This window comes from Bufo bufo, chromosome 5 (genome assembly GCF_905171765.1).
Source record: "Bufo bufo chromosome 5, aBufBuf1.1, whole genome shotgun sequence".
Taxonomy (NCBI): domain Eukaryota; kingdom Metazoa; phylum Chordata; class Amphibia; order Anura; family Bufonidae; genus Bufo; species Bufo bufo.
This window is the reverse complement of record NC_053393.1, coordinates 396,828,676-396,845,640: the sequence shown is the minus strand read 5'-3', so window position 1 is coordinate 396,845,640 and position 16,965 is coordinate 396,828,676. Positions and strand designations below refer to the sequence as shown.

At 47.0% G+C, this 16,965-nt stretch overlaps 1 long non-coding RNA gene across 1 annotated transcript in view; it reads right to left on the bottom strand.

Moving 5' to 3' along the window:
- The window catches only part of LOC121002123, a 123,613-nt gene that overhangs the window by 23,427 nt on the left and 83,221 nt on the right, over positions 1-16,965 (bottom strand). The window contains exon 3 of the long non-coding RNA XR_005779225.1: positions 16,338-16,400. This is a non-coding gene — a long non-coding RNA (uncharacterized LOC121002123). The remainder of the gene's footprint in view (positions 1-16,337; positions 16,401-16,965) is intronic.

Here is a 16,965-nt window from a genome sequence, read left to right as displayed (position 1 = left end):
ACCCGCCGCCAAGAGACTCCGCCTGCTACTGACCGCCGCCATCTGGGACCGAGCACCCCAAAGGCAGCTTCAAGGAGTTCCCTGGCATGGCACTTCTTCAAACAATGTGCTGACGACAAGACCCGAGTGGTTTGCACGCTGTGCCATCAGAGCCTGAAGCGAGGCATTAACGTTCTGAACCTTAGCACAACCTGCATGACCAGGCACCTGCATGCAAAGCATGAACTGCAGTGGAGTAAACACCTTAAAAACAAAGAAGTCACTCAGGCTCCCCCTGCTACCTCTTCTGCTGCTGCTGCCTCGGCCTCTTCTGCTGCTGCCGCCGCCTCGGCCTCTTCCTCCGCCTCTGGAGGAACGTTGGCACCTGCCGCCCAGAAAACATGGGATGTACCACCAACACCACCACCTGCGTCACCAAGCATCTCAACCATGTCACACGGCAGCGTTCAGCTCTCCATCTCACAAACATTTGAGAGAAAGCGTAAATTCCCACCTAGTCACCCTCGATCCCTGGCCCTGAATGCCAGTATTTCTAAACTACTGGCCTATGAAATGCTGTCATTTAGGCTGGTGGACACACACAGCTTCAAACAGCTCATGTCACTTGCTGTCCCACAGTATGTTGTTCCCAGCCGCCACTACTTCTCCAAGAGAGCCGTGCCTTCCCTGCACAAACAAGTGTCCGATAAAATCAAGTGTGCACTGCGCAACGCCATCTGTGGCAAGGTCCACCTAACCACAGATACGTGGACCAGTAAGCACGGCCAGGGACGCTATATCTCCCTAACTGCACACTGGGTAAATGTAGTGGCGGCTGGGCCCCAGGCGGAGAGCTGTTTGGCGCACGTCCTTCCGCCGCCAAGGATCGCAGGGCAACATTCTTTGCCTCCTGTCTCCTCCTCCTCCTACTCAGCTTCCTCCTCCTCTTCTTCCACCTGCTCATCCAGTCAGCCACACACCTTCACCACCAACTTCAGCACAGCACGGGGTAAACGTCAGCAGGCCATTCTGAAACTCATATGTTTGGGGGACAGGCCCCACACCGCATAGGAGTTGTGGCGGGGTATAGAACAACAGACCGACGAGTGGTTGCTGCCGGTGAGCCTCAAGCCCGGCCTGGTGGTATGCGATAATGGGCGAAATCTCGTTGCAGCTCTGGGACTAGCTGGTTTGACGCACATCCCTTGCCTGGCGCATGTGCTGAATTTGGTGGTGCAGAAGTTCATTCGCAACTACCCCAACATGTCAGAGCTGCTGCATAAAGTGCGGGCCGTCTGTTCGCGCTTCCGGCGTTCACACCCTGCCGCTGCTCGCCTGTCTGCGCTACAGCGTAACTTCGGCCTTCCCGCTCACCGCCTCATATGCGATGTACCCACCAGGTGGAACTCCACCTTGCATATGCTGGACAGACTGTGCGAGCAGCAGCAGGCCATAGTGGAGTTTCAGCTGCAGCACGCACGGGTCAGTCACACTGCGGATCAGACACACTTCACCACCAATGACTGGGCCTCCATGCGAGACCTGTGTGCCCTGTTGCGCTGTTTCGAGTACTCCACCAACATGGCCAGTGGCGATGACGCCGTTATCAGCGTTACAATACCACTTCTATGTCTCCTTGAGAAAACACTTAGGGCGATGATGGAAGAGGAGGTGGCCCAGGAGGAAGAGGAGGAAGAGGGGTCATTTTTAGCACTTTCAGGCCCGTCTCTTCAAAGTGACTCAGAGGGAGGTTTTTTGCAACACCAGAGGCCAGGTACAAATGTGTCCAGACAGGGCCCACTACTGGAGGACGAGGAGGACGAGGATGAGGAGGAGGTGGAGGAGGATGAGAATGAAGCATGTTCACAGCGGGGTGGCACCCAAAGCAGCTCGGGCCTATCATTGGTGCGTGGCTGGGGGGAAACACAGGACGATGACGATACGCCTCCCACAGAGGACAGCTTGTCCTTACCTCTGGGCAGCCTGGCACACATGAGCGACTACATGCTGCAGTGCCTGCGCAACGACAGCAGAGTTGCCCACATTTTAACGTGTGCGGAATACTGGGTTGCCACCCTGCTGGATCCCCGGTACAAAGACAATGTGCCCACCTTACTTCCTACACTGGAGCGTGATAGGAAGATGCGCGAGTACAAGCGCACGTTGGTAGACGCGCTACTAAGAGCATTCCCAAATGTCACAGGGGAACCAGTGGAAGCCCAAGGCGAAGGCAGAGGAGGAGCAAGAGGTCGCCAACGCAGCTGTGTCACGGCCAGCTCCTCTGAGGGCAGGGTTAGCATGGCAGAGATGTGGAAAAGTTTTGTCACCACGCCACAGCTAACTGCACCACCACCTGATACGGAACGTGTTAGCAGGAGGCAACATTTCACTAACATGGTGGAACAGTACCTGTGCACACCCCTCCACGTACTGACTGATGGTTCGGCCCCATTCAACTTCTGGGTCTCCAAATTGTCCACGTGGCCAGAGCTAGCCTTTTATGCCTTGGAGGTGCTGGCCTGCCCGGCGGCCAGCGTTTTGTCTGAACGTGTATTCAGCACGGCAGGGGGCGTCATTACAGACAAACGCAGCCGCCTGTCTACAGCCAATGTGGACAAGCTGACGTTCATAAAAATGAACCAGGCATGGATCCCAAAGGACCTGTCCATCCCTTGTGCAGATTAGATATTAACTACCTCCCCTTAACAATATATTATTCTACTCCAGGGCACTTCCTCATTCAATACTATTTTTAATTTCATTTTACCATTATATTGCGGGGCAACCCAAAGTTAAATGAACCTCTCCTCTGTCTGGGTGCCGGGGCCTAAATGTGTGACAGTGGCCTGTTCCAGTGGTGGGTGACGTGAAGCCTGATTCTCTGCTATGACATGAAGACTTATTCTGTGCTGACATGAAGCCGGATTCTCTGTTACGCGACCTCTCTCCTCTGCCTGGGTGCCTGGGCCTAAATATATGACAGTGGCCTGTTCCAGTGGTGGGTGACGTGAAGCCTGATTCTCTGCTATGACATGAATACAGATTCTGCGCTGACATAAGGCCAGATTCTCTGTTACGGGACCTCTCTCCTCTGCCTGGGTGCCTGGGCCTAAATGTGTGACAGTGGCCTGTTCCAGTGGTGGGTGACGTGAAGCCTGATTCTCTGCTATGACATGAAGACAGATTCTGCGCTGACATAAGGCCAGATTCTCTGTTACGGGACCGCTCTCCTCTGCCTGGGTGCCTGGGCCTAAATGTGTGACAGTGGCCTGTTCCAGTGGTGGGTGACGTGAAGCCTGATTCTCTGCTATGACATGAAGACAGATTCTGCACTGACATAAGGCCAGATTCTCTGTTACGGGACCGCTCTCCTCTGTCTGGGTGCCGGGGCCTAAATGTGTGACAGTGGCCTGTTCCAGTGGTGGGTGACGTGAAGCCTGATTCTCTGCTATGACATGAATACAGATTCTGCGCTGACATAAGGCCAGATTCTCTGTTACGGGACCTCTCTCCTCTGCCTGGGTGCCTGGACCTAAATGTGTGACAGTGGCCTGTTCCAGTGGTGGGTGACGTGAAGCCTGATTCTCTGCTATGACATGAAGACAGATTCTGCGCTGACATAAGGCCAGATTCTCTGTTACGGGACCTCTCTCCTCTGCCTAGGTGCCTGGGCCTAAATGTGTGACAGTGGCCTGTTCCAGTGGTGGGTGACGTGAAGCCTGATTCTCTGCTATGACATGAAGACAGATTCTGCGCTGACATAAGGCCAGATTCTCTGTTACGGGACCTCTCTCCTCTGCCTAGGTGCCTGGGCCTAAATGTGTGACAGTGGCCTGTTCCAGTGGTGGGTGACGTGAAGCCTGATTCTCTGCTATGACATGAAGACAGATTCTGCGCGGACATAAGGCCAGATTCTCTGTTATGGGACCGCTCTCCTCTGTCTGGGTGCCGGGGCCTAAATGTGTGACAGTGGCCTGTTCCAGTGGTGGGTGACGTGAAGCCTGATTCTCTGATATGACATGAAGACAGATTCTGTGCTGACATCAGGCCAGATTCTCTGTTACGGGACCTCTCTCCTCTGCCTGGGTGCCGGGGCCTAAATGTGTGACAGTGGCCTGTTCCAGTGGTGGGTGACGTGAAGCCTGATTCTCTGCTATGACATGAAGACTGATTCTGCGCTGACATGAAGCCAGATTCTCTGCTATGGCATGAAGAGACTGATTCTCTGCTGACATGAAGCCAGATTCTTTGCTATGGCATGAAGAGACTGATTCTCTGCTGACGTGACGCCAGATTCTCTGCTATGGGACCTCTGTCCAATTGATATTGGTTCATTTTTATTTTTTTAATTTTTATTTTAATTCATTTCCCTATTCACATTTGTTTGCAGGGGATTTACCTACATGTTGCTGCCTTTTGCAGCCCTCTAGCTCTTTCCTGGGCTGTTTTACAGCCTTTTTAGTGCCCAAAAGTTCGGGTCCCCATTGACTTCAATGGGGTTCGGGTTCGGGACCGAACTTTTCGAACACGAACATCCAGGTGTTCGCTCAACTCTAGTTGTAAGTTGAAAAATTCGCAAAAAAAATCGAATCCGAAAATTCGCATATTACACAATCATTACCTTGCAGATTTTTTCGAGTAAAAAAATCGTGAATTTTCGACGAATATTCTATAAAATATTCGCGAAATATCGCGAATTCGAATATGACCCCTGCCGCTCATCACTATTGGTAAGTATGGCTGCGGCCTCTTGCATGCCATCTACATAGTAATGGCAGTTCGGGGCATTGAAGCATAGACCTAATCATGTTGAATCTGCAGCCATTTAGTAAGAGTTATGTAACCCATAGTGTTTTCTGAATGTCTTCAAATTCAACATAGTTAGGTCTACGCTAGTGATGATCGAGCATGCTCGGCCTAACACCAGTTCATTGCGATGCTCGGCACATTGCGGTGTTCGGCCGAATACCGCGTGTGCTAGAGCGCCATGCTTGAGTTTACTCCCTGCACGTTTGTTGGCTGCTACACAGCCAATAAACGTGCAGGTAAGTACTGCCACTCACTGTAAGGCCCCTTTCACACGAGCAAGTTTTCCGCATAGGTGCAATGCGTGACGTGAATGCATTGCACCTGCATTCATTTCAATGGGTCTGTGTACACGTGCCGTTTTTTTCACGCATCAGTTCTGCGTTGCGTGAAAATCGCAGCATGTTCTATATTCTAAGTTTTCACGCAGCCCTGGCTCCATAGAAGTGAATGGGGGTTCAGTGAAAAACCTTCAGTTTTTGATCACGCGCATGAAAAACGCATCAAAATGCATTGCACCCGCATGGAAAAAACTGAAACACTGAACGCAGTCACAGACAAAACTGACTGAACTTACTTGCAAAATGGTGCGAGTTTTACTGAATGCACCCTGAATGCATCCGGAGCCAATCTGTATCGTTCGTGTGAAAGAGGCCTAATGCCGTAGCCATGTTGGTTACTGGCATTACAGTGATTGGCTGTCCGGAAGGCGCCATTGGGTACTATAAAGCATCCGATGAAACGTGGTTCAGCCAGTCTAAGTCAGGGAGATCTGTGCTGTAGACAGATAGTGTAGGGAATTGAATTATATTTTTTGGTTAGGCAGGGTTAGTGTTAGAGACCCAAAAGTCCTTTTAAGGACTATTTGTTGTATCTGGCAGCAATATATATTATTAGCGCAACCTGCATCATCTGCGCTACATCTCCTGTTTAACGTGTGCGCATTTAAAAAATATCTGTGACATCCAGTGTCCTTTTTCCGTAGACACTGCGGACAGTGACATTATCTGCACTACATTTCCTGTTTAACGCGTGCGCATACTAAAAATATCTGTGACATCCAGTGTACTTTTTACGTAGATGGTGTCTGCTGCAGACAGTTACACTACCTGCGCTATATCTTCTTTATAACGTTTGCGCATCCTAAATATCAGCGACATTCAGTCAAATTTTTTCGCTGCTGGTGGCAGCGACATTACCTGCGCTACATCTCCTGTATAACGTTTGCGCATAATAAATATCAGTAACATTCAGTCTAATTGGATGATGATAAGGAGGAGCAGCAGGAGACGGTTGCCTCTGCTACAGAAGGTAGTACCCACAGCAGGTTTATTCCATCTGCTCAGTGTGGATGGGCCGAAGAGGAGGAAGAGGATAAGGAGATTGAGAGTCATCCTCCTGATGAGGACAGCAAAGACTTGTCTGTTGGGACTCTGGCACACATAGCTGACTTTATGTTATGCTGCCTTTCCCGTGACCCTCGCGTTATACGCATTTTGGTCAACATCGATTACTGGTTGTTCACCCTTCTCAACCCTCGCTACAAAGAGAACTTCTCATCTCTCATTCCTGTGGTGGAGAGGACTAACAAAATGGTGCAATACCAGAAGGTCCTTGTGGAAAAATTGCCCAAAAAATTTCCAGCTGACATATCAGAGTCCATAGTTCCTTGGGCAACCGAGGAGAGGAGACGAGGGGAACACACAGCAGTTCCAACAGAGGCAAGGTGTGACGGTATCATCCGTGTCACCGTCTAGTATTCCCTTCTTCCCATGAAATAGCACAGCCAAATAATCCACAGAGCAATAAATCGCTATTATCGCTAGTATCGCTGGTATCGCCAGTATCGCTGGTATCGCCAAATAAGTCCATACATGAGCCAAAGCTGAATGCTGGAAAGACTTTACTGGAAGCAACACAGGCATTCAAAACTAAACTTTCTTTTATCCCCTGCTCCCATGCAAGGTAGACACCCACAATAAACATACATTAACCCATAACCCAAAGGTTACAACCCACATAACATCCTCCACTCTGCCTGTGATATAATTATGGTACACAATGGTTAACATAATTATCACAGGCAGGACAATACACAATGTCTTCTGTCCTGGAGACAACCGAGGTGTAATTCAATTATCTCTCAGGACAAAGGGAAATTGCCAATACGCACGGGGAGACAATAGGACAGACATCACTTACTCAAATATAAAATGTCCCACCCTTTACAGTACACATAGACATTTAACACATCCCAAAATGACACGAATTAGACCAGGAGTTCAAAAGTTAGTAAAAGTCTCTTTGGCCTGGCTGTACTCATGGCTTTTCTGTCCAAAACCAGTTCTACACAGTCTTTTGTCCTGGAGACAATTGAGAAGTGATCCACTTATCTCCCAAGGACAGAGGCAGGACTCTATTAGCCACATGGTAGCAAAAGACAGCAAAATACATGAACTTATATAACTATGCAGCTATTGCATAAAACTGATGCATTCAAGATGGGACCGTAATCACATGGTAAGAGGCTGGCAAGTAGTCCTCTCCAAGTACTCGTGGCAAACTCAAAAAAGGGGAGTTTGTCACACAAGGCAACACTCTCAAAGGCCTGGGACATTTTCATGACACCCTGCCAGCACCCTCACCCTAATGCGCGTCTTAGTGTCACAAGGAGAGAAAAGTTTTGGAAGATGGTGAAGGAGTACGTAGCAGACCGTCTCAGCATCCTCAATGATCCCTCTGTGCCTTACAACTATTGGATGTCCAAGCTGGACACGTGGCACGAACTGGCGCTCTACACCTTGGAGGTGCTGGCCTGCCCTGCCACCAGCGTTTTGTCAGAGCGGGTATTTAGTGCTGCTGGGGGTATAATAACTGATAAGCGCATCTGACTGTCAACTGAAAATGCTGACAGGTTGACTCTTATCAAAATGAACAAGGCCTGGATTGCCCCTGATTTCTCTGCTCCACCAGAGGAAAGCAGCTAAACATAAAGGCACTTTAAATGTGGCTTTTATGGTGTATTGAATACACTGTATTCCCATGTACTCCTTCCACCACAAAAAAGGGTATATGGTTCAATCTTCCTTTTCTCATCCTCCTCCTCCTTCTCCATCATATCAACATGCTTACTAGGTTGCCCTCGCTCCTAATGTTTTAGAGGGTCAGCTCAGCAGCAAGCCCTCAACCATAATTTTTTCGATGGTCAGCTCAGCAGCAGGCCCTCAACCATAATTTTTTCGATGGTCAGCTCAGCAGCAGGCCCTCAACCATAATTTTTTCAATGGTCAGCTCAGCAGCAGGCCCTCAACCATAATTTTTTAGATGGTTAGCTCAGCAGCAGGCCATCGCCCCTAATTTTTTATAGAGTCAGCTCAGCATTAGGCCCTCACCCATAATGTTTTTGATGGTCAGCTCAGCAGCAGGCCCTCGCCCATAATCTTTTAGATTCTCAGCTCAGCAGCAGACCCTCGCCCATAATTTTTTCCATTGTCAGATCAGTAGTAGGCCCGTTCCCCTAATGTTTTAGAGAGCCAGCTCACCAGAAGACCCTCAATCATAATTTTTTCGATGGTCAGCTCAGCAGCGGGCCCTCGCCCACAATTTTTTCCATGGTAAGATCAGCAGCAGGCCCTCTCCAATAATGTTTTAGAGAGCCAGCTCACCAGAAGACCCTCAACCATAATTTTTTCGATGGTCAGCTCAGCAGCAGGCACTCACCCCTAATATTTTAGATGGTCAACTCAGCAGCAGACCGTCACCCCTAATTTTTTAGATGGTCAGATCAGCAGCAATCCCTCACCCCTAATGTTTTAGAGGGTCACCAGCAGGCCAGCAATCATAATTTTTTAAGGGTGTGTATGATGCCCTCCTTTATGTGTAATAAAGGGTGTATTGGAGTGCTGGTTCCTTGTAATTTTTGGCAGCCCTTTCACTTAGTGGATAGGCTTTATGAGTGTAGGAGTCCCACTACCTGAACAATGTGAATGAGGCCCTCCTTTATGTGATATACAGGTTGTATCGGAGTGCCTCTTCCTTGTAATTTTTGGCAGCACTTACACTTTATATACAAGTAAATATATAGGAAAGAATGTTTCCTAACAAATTTTTCTCTAAAATCGATTTTATCTTCGGTTTGGTGCGTATTATAGTCAGTCTGTAAAATTGACGTACCACTCGGACAACATCGTTCCCAGCAGCAACCTGGGAGTCCAAGATGCATCCAGACATCCTCCCCATGCTGTTCCCGAACTATTTCAGTGGTGTTCCATCAATTTCGGACCTTTTCATGTGAACCAGATACCCTCCCCTCTTCAGAGCAGGGGGTGCCTGGTCTAATGCTCTGGTTCTCCCATTGATTTCCATTGTGCTCGGGTGCTTGGTAGAGCACCCGAGCATCCCAAAGTGTTCTACTCGAGCACCCGAGCAGTTTGGTGCTCGATCAACACTAGTCTATGCTAATTGACCTCATACACTATAATACCACAGCTCAGTACTGGCCTGACGTTGCAGCAGGTGAAGCAACAGAACAATTGACTGTTTACTGTATAGGACATACTCTGCCTGCCCTAACCTTGCCTTGTTCTTCACTACAATTCTGCTTGACCCCTTGATGTCCTGCACCAGTGTCACTGACCCCTGTGGGCCAGCTGTCAATCACACAGAGACTACTCCCAGAGGTAGTGGCCTGTTAAATGGTGAATACCAGACGACATCCTCTATGACGCCCTTAGGATTAGCCTAAAAGTAAAATCTGTTGGTTGAAATTGTGGTTCCAAACTTACTGCCGTAACATGCATAACCCATAAAAACCTACATCATGGACCATATTCACCTTATTTTAGTGCTTCTAGACAAGAGCATGGCTTGAGACACAACACTCAAGATGGAGAAGTTTTGGCCACAATGCAGTACACATTATAGTTCTGAGGCCTAAAGGATCTATTACACTGACTGATATTCAGGCAGGACAAGCACCGATTGACTATAAACAAGATTATAGGTGAGCCTTTTCATTAGTCTATTAAACAGGCGAATGCAAAGTGAATGTTGGAAGAATGATTGCTTCCATTATTGAGCATGGCGGGAAAAAGTGTAGAAACCCTAGATATGCCAAATTTTTTAGACAAGCTTTTGGCAGCAGGTTCATTAGTAAATCTGGGCCTGTGTTTCCAGACAAAGGTTAACTACACTAATAGACCTCCACATAGCCAGGTTTTGTCTGACCAGTTACAGAATTGTGTGGAAAGTTGATATGAACTTAGAATCAGTAAGCTGCAGAATACACATGACAAAAAAAGATGAATAAGTGGATATACTAGATACTTATGCAAACATCAGTCCTGTATGCTGGCATGTTCATCAGCTAACAGTATTTTGCCCCACCTATTTGTATTCATACTCACTGCAAAGCAACCTCCTAAAAGCAGTGTGGCCTACTTTTTCAACAGTTGAGAAATGAATAGTGTAGGAGCATAACTGTTTCAGTTCCAGTGAAGTTTTGTTGAATTTTAGAAAATTTTGCTATAAGCATCAAAGATCGATCTCCCTGGGCAGTAGGAAGGGTCAGGATGGACACTGGTTGTATTGAGTGAACTTCTGTTTTTCAAGTTCGCCGTACAAGGTTTGGGTTCGGGATATATAACAATATCGTTATGGATTCCACTACCACGGACCATGTACGCCAAACTTGAAAACAGAAGTTCGTTCAACACTAGACACTGGCAAGACATCTACTATTTATGGCTGCCTTAAAGAGGTTGGAAAAACATAACTGATTGCTTTAAGAAACAGTGCCAACTCTGTCCATTGGTTGTGTCAGGTATTGCTGCTCAGCTCCAATAATGTGAATGGGCTGAATTCGAATAGCATAATTTGTGGATAGGTTTGGTGCTGTTAAGATAGAAAGCAGCCTTGTTTTTCTAAATCTGGAAAACCCATTTAAGGGCTCTTTCACACTTGCGTTGTCCGGATCTGTCGTGCACTCCATTTGCCGGAGCTGCCCACCGGATCCGTAACAACGCAAGTGAACTGAAAGCATTTGAAGACGGATCCGTCTTCAAAATGCGTTCAGTGTTACTATGGCACCCAGGACGCTATTAAAGTCCTGGCTGCCATAGTAGTAGTGGGGAGCGGGGGAGCAGTATACTTACAGTCCGTGCGGCTCCCGGGGCGCTCCAGAATTACGTCAGAGCGCCCCATGCGCATGGATGACGTGTCCATGCGATCACGTCATCCATGAGCGTGGGGCGCCCTGACGTCATTCTGAAGCGCCCCGGGAGCCGCACGGACGGTAAGTATACTGCTCCCCCGCTCCCCACTACACTTTACCATGGCAACCAGGTCTTTAGCGTCCTGGCAGCCATGGTAACCATTCAGAAAAAGCTAAACGTCGGATCCGGTAATGCGCCGAAACGACGTTTAGCTTAAGGCCGGATCCGGATTAATGCCTTTCAATGGGCATTAATTCCGGATCCGGCCTTGCGGCAAGTGTTCAGGATTTTTGGCCGGAGCAAAAAGCGCAGCATGTTGCGATATTTTCTCCGGCCAAAAAACGTTCCGTTCCGGAACTGAAGGCATCCTGATGCATCCTGAACGGATTTCTCTCCATTCAGAATGCATTGGGATAATCCTGATCAGGATTCTTCCGGCATAGAGCCCCGACGACGGAACTCTATGCCGGAACCCAACAACGCAAGTGTGAAAGAGCCCTAAGGCCAAAATACTAAAGATCCTGTCTTTAAGACTTTAAACATCCCTCACATTGTGCAATAACCCTACGTAATCAGGCATCAAGAAGTTATTATATGTGGCTAATTAAGCATTGAAGAGAAAAGTGATCTTCTCCTCACCTATTATTGCTAATGAAACTGTTAATTCCTTTACCCCGCCAGATTTGTGATGATAGGTTAGAACTTTGGTTTCTGTTCAAGTTCAAGCTAGTCTGAATCTGATAAGTAGCCACAATGGATATGGCAGTTTCACCTGAAAGCCACATGTGCTGCAAAGTTATTGCAAACAGTGCTGAGTGCTCTCCCAGACTCACAGAGTGTATTTGCTTCTTCTGGAATGCTATGCACTTGCACAGTGTCATTACCTCTTATTTGCTCTGTATGACTCATTTAGATCAAAAGTCCCTTGGGGTGATGTTTACTCTGTCTTTGCTCTCTGCTTTGTTAGGTATTTATATCTCATCTGAATTTAAATTACTTTTACACAGTGTGATTAGAGCAGCAAGTGGTAAGGAATTTACAGATTATCACTGTCCTACTTTTTACAAGGAGTTTACAAATAATGTGCTTTAAAATGCAGAATAAATTGTACCACACCATGTTTTCTACCAAAGGAAACCAAGATAAGGTTCTATCACCATTTGAAATAAATAGTATCAAAGACCTTTGGGAATTCATACTCATTGGACTCATTTTCTAAAGAGTGGCATTTTACACACCAATTTTAGTAAAAACCTTGTGAGAGGAATATCCGAAAGTATCTAGAAAGCTGCTGTCCGCAGCCTGCCTCCTCCCGCCCACACAATGACCACTTTTTGGAAAAGGGTGAGGTTGTCGGAAAAAGGTATAAAGTCGCAAGCGTATCCGTATGACACAAGGTAGCAAATAAGTGAATTCAAATGATTGAAATGACTTGTCATAAATATTAGTTTAAGAATACAGGTACTATATTATACACAGGGGTCGAGTCGAGGGGGAATGCGTGGGAACGGCGTTCCTGCACTTTTTTCATGGCAGGAACGCCGTTCCCTTTCAGGGCAAGCTGATAACTAAAAGAAATCAGATTCACAGGGGGCGGAGGCGGAGCGGAGGCGAGGCCCTGCGTGACACGCACTGTGTAGGGCAGGCTAAGTGAGGAGGGAGGGGGAGCGGCTTCAGTTGAGGACGGAAGAGGAAGCTGTGTGCAGCGGTGCTGGCTGCGAGTGATTCACTGTCTGACTGATTCCTCTCCTGGCTGAGAGCTCCTCGCCTCCTATCCTGAGCCTGCGACAAGTGCCACTGCCTGACTGTCTGCTGAGGTGAGCGTGGCTGGACCATCCGACCGGACCGGGTTCCTGGTGGTCTGGTCCAGACCAGTCTAAGTGTCTGTGACTGTCCCTGAGTGAGTCCGGGGGCCCTAACCCGCCTGGTGGGAGCGCTGGTGGCGGTGACATAGTGATAACTTAAGCCCAGCAGCCCCAGACCAGACCAGTCAATACCCCCTCCTTTAGGAAACAAATCTCAGTCAGTACTCTCATCAGATGTGACTGCAGGCAGCACAGCAGCAGGCCAGAAGCGATCGATCAGCCAGGATTAATGTGCACAGCCTGGGTGGGAGGCCCCCCTTACCCTGGCCTTAGGCAAGTGACAAACTGCCCCCCCCCCCCCTCCTCAATCTTAGGCAAGTGATAAACCCAGCTCTGCTAAATCTACAACGAGCAACTACAACAAATGTAATGCCAAACTGCAGTTCCTCTATGTGATTGTGATGCCTTGGATAGCTTCCACTGGACCCACAGCCTGTGGGTCCAGTGGAAGCTATCCAAGGCATCACATAGAGGAACTGCAGTTTGGCATTACATTTGTTGTAGTTGCTCATTGTAGATGTAGCAGAGCTGAGTTTGTCACTTGCCTAAGAATAATGGGGGCAGTTTGTCACTTGCCTAAGGGAGGCCTCCCACTGTGCACATTAATCCTGGCTGATCGATCGCTGCTGCTCTCACATCTGATGAGAGATTTCCTAAGGGGGTATTGAGTGGCATTAGGGATGGGCTGGTGGATGAGGGCAGCCACCCGGTCCTGCCTATGGATCACCCAGTTTGCACTTAGCTATGCCCAGGCCCCATTCCAGGGGGTCCCTGATGTATTAACTGACCAATAACATGGAGATCCCAGTGCGAGCTGCCTTGCTGGTGGACGATTGGCATATACTTCTGCTGTGGCCCACAGCAGAAGTATATGCCAATCGTCCACCAGCAAGGCAGCTGGCACTGGGATCTCCATGTTATTGGTCAGTTAATACATAAGGGATGTAACATGATAAACTAACCCTGGCTGCTGCAGATAAGGAATCTCATCTGTCCCTGCCTCTTGACTGATAGGGCTGGAGGCTGGAGTCTCTGGACATGTTGTGGGGCCCTGAAAGTCTCCCTCCTGCATTGCTTCTACAATGGTAGAAGAGCAGAGTACATGTGCTGCTACTTCTGGGTTGCAGTGAATGCACAGTCTCTGTTCCAGCAGAGCCTCTAAATCTGAGCACATGCGCCACTACTCTAAATCATGAGCAGCAGCGCAGGAGTGCAATTGTCCTGGTACGGCGAGATATCCGTCCCTGTCAATCAAGTGGCAGGGGGAGATTCTTTGGCAGCGAGGACAGCCCCCTGTAACACAGAAGTCACTATGCTGGCACAGACAGGGCCTACTTTTCAAAAAAACTGGCGAAATATTTCTTTTTTTTTTGGTGGGGGGGGGGTTTGCAGTGGATCTTGGGTGAGTTCCCATACTTTTTTTTCCCAGGACTTGACCCCTGATTATCCATACCCAAAACATATGAAAAACATATGGAAAATGGCACCGCACAGAGTCATTTTGTATGCTGCTATATGGTGCTCTATATGGTGTCCTACTATGGAGATACTCTCCTGTAGAATTATGAGTCTGATGGATCATGCCATAATTTTCTCAGAGATTCCATATGACAAACAGGACATACTCTGTACTTTGTGCACCTCCATATGAATTTAGGCATACAGTGGTCAAGTAGGGTCCCATAGAATTCTTTAGGTTCTATAGTGCAGTGCTGTATAACTGATCACTCCAAGAAATAGCAATGGTGTAGTGCTCTATCTTTAGTATTGTATTTCACACATTATCATTTTTAGAGTTTGGCTGGATTTGGTCCAATATAGGTACTGTCCAGAACACAAAGATGCAAGGACTCAAAAAAAATACTTAAATAGGTTGTGTCACCTCACATATTGGTGGTATATTGCTAGTATATGCCACCAATTGTAGTTCACATAGTATTCTATATGTGCCACTATGTGGTGGCTCTGTGACCTGCTTCTATCTAGCGAACAGGGCCCCCAAAGTGAAGGAGCCCACAACACGCATGAGAACGCTCGGCTATTTTTGGAAGTTCACCTCTATGAGACTGCCATAAATTGCCAAGCAAGCACCCAACTATTTTTGGAACTCCCATAGAAATGAATTGAGGGTGGCTATGCATGCCTGGCTGCTCTTCCTTCACTTCAACGGTCCTATTCTGGAGATAGGGTTGGGTCCCAAAGGTGGGACCCGACCTATTTGACATTGATTGTATATCCTAGCTATATACCACCAATGTCTGAGGTGAGACAAAGCCTTTAATATAAAATATTTCCATTAGTCATGAACAGAACATGTACTACATACTAAGGAGCCTTAGGCACTCTGTGTGCTGCTGTATGGTTCCTCCAAAAGGCCTTATATTATGGAGATTTCTCTAATGAAACTTTTGCTATCTCTGCAAGTATTCCAGACAATGTTTGTGGAACCACTGTGCCAACCAACGGATTTGGTTTTCAGCTAAACCTAACTGTATTATCCTGGTGGCTCTATAGTTTTCACCCTTTGACCCCTATATTGGGATTCAGACTTCACTGTAGGGAACACATCAGACTACTACCACTTGGAGTAGTTACAGTGTGGGTGTCTGCTTACCCCAGAGGTCAAAAGACACCAATGCAAAGCATCAAAGGGACAGGCAAATTCTAGTTTAGTAACAAGCTGAGGTCAGGGCAGGCAGAGTTTGTGTAAATCTGTAAAACAAGTCCGAGGTCAGGGCAGGCAGTAAAGTATCAATATGTTAAACAAGCACAGGTCAGGTAAGGCAGAAGAGGGCCAGAGTCAGGAATCAGGCAGAAATCGGTACACGGGCAGACAATCAGATACAGCACACCTTAGCATGAACTAGCAGACTGATGAACCTATTGTTCAGTTACAGAATAAGACAAATAGCATAATATATATAGCAGCCTTGCAATATGGGAATGACCACAGAACGAAGTAAGGTTCAATGAAGAATATCTCCAATAGACACACAGGACACTAGCGCCAGGGCCCGCTGTAGGAGCGCTGGACCTGCAACAGACACAATGAGAGGTTTTCCAAGGATTATGTGAGAATCTATGAGAAAAAAAGGGCCATGTGGTGCCACACAGAGCCACCACATGGTGGCACATATAGAATAGTATGTGACCTACAATGCAGTCCCTGCAGTGCCATATGGGTATGTGCACATGACAGTGCCATGTGCTTGAGCAATTAGGTAGTGTCTTCCTATAAAAGTAGTCAATAGGGGATTTGGTACAAATTCATATTTGCACACAACTCAGGACAGGGACTGATGTGGCTGCAATGTTTGCTGAGAGGTGTGAAATATGATGGTGTTTTATGAATACAATGTAGTAACTTGATACAGTTTTATATATCCTCCTCAAATATACAATAATTTTACAGCTCCTTCTACTTAAACATAAAAAACGTAGTTAATGATTTGTAATAAATAAAATGTGTTATTACCGCATTAAACTTAATTGTTCCTATTGTGACAACAGTTTCTCCCACACACAGGTTTTAGAGAGTCTACAAAATAAAATCACGACAATTATTAAGAAGCTTCGGTGCATGGTTTAGAAAAATTTCTGAACACAACATCATTTTAGAAAAATCCCTGGATCCATTCATTACCCTTAGTGCATTAAATCTTTATAAAGAGGAAACCAAACTGCTGCCTTTGTTACTTTTCAGGTTTCTACATTGCTTTTGGCCACCCAGAGAGAGCCTTTCTTTTGGACTTTGTCTTTCAAACAACCTTCATGGTTTTCGGGGTATAAAGTAGTAGGAGGGAATACAGATGTATAAATGAGGCCATACTTTAATGAGTTTTACGGTTTTCTTAGACTAGGGAGCAGCAACAAAAGCAGCTCTAAGAGGTGGTATTTTCAGTTATCTTACATTTGGAATGCATTAAAGAAAAAAAAAATTACCAGCCACAAAAGAATCATAAACTATAATTAGCTATGAAGCAATTAATATGAAATGCAAAACATCAGTACAACTTTCCATGTCAGACCCCACAAACTGTTGCATGCACTGGAGTTTCTGGAGACAGCACAAGGTTAAAACAGGTTACCATAAAGCATTTCCT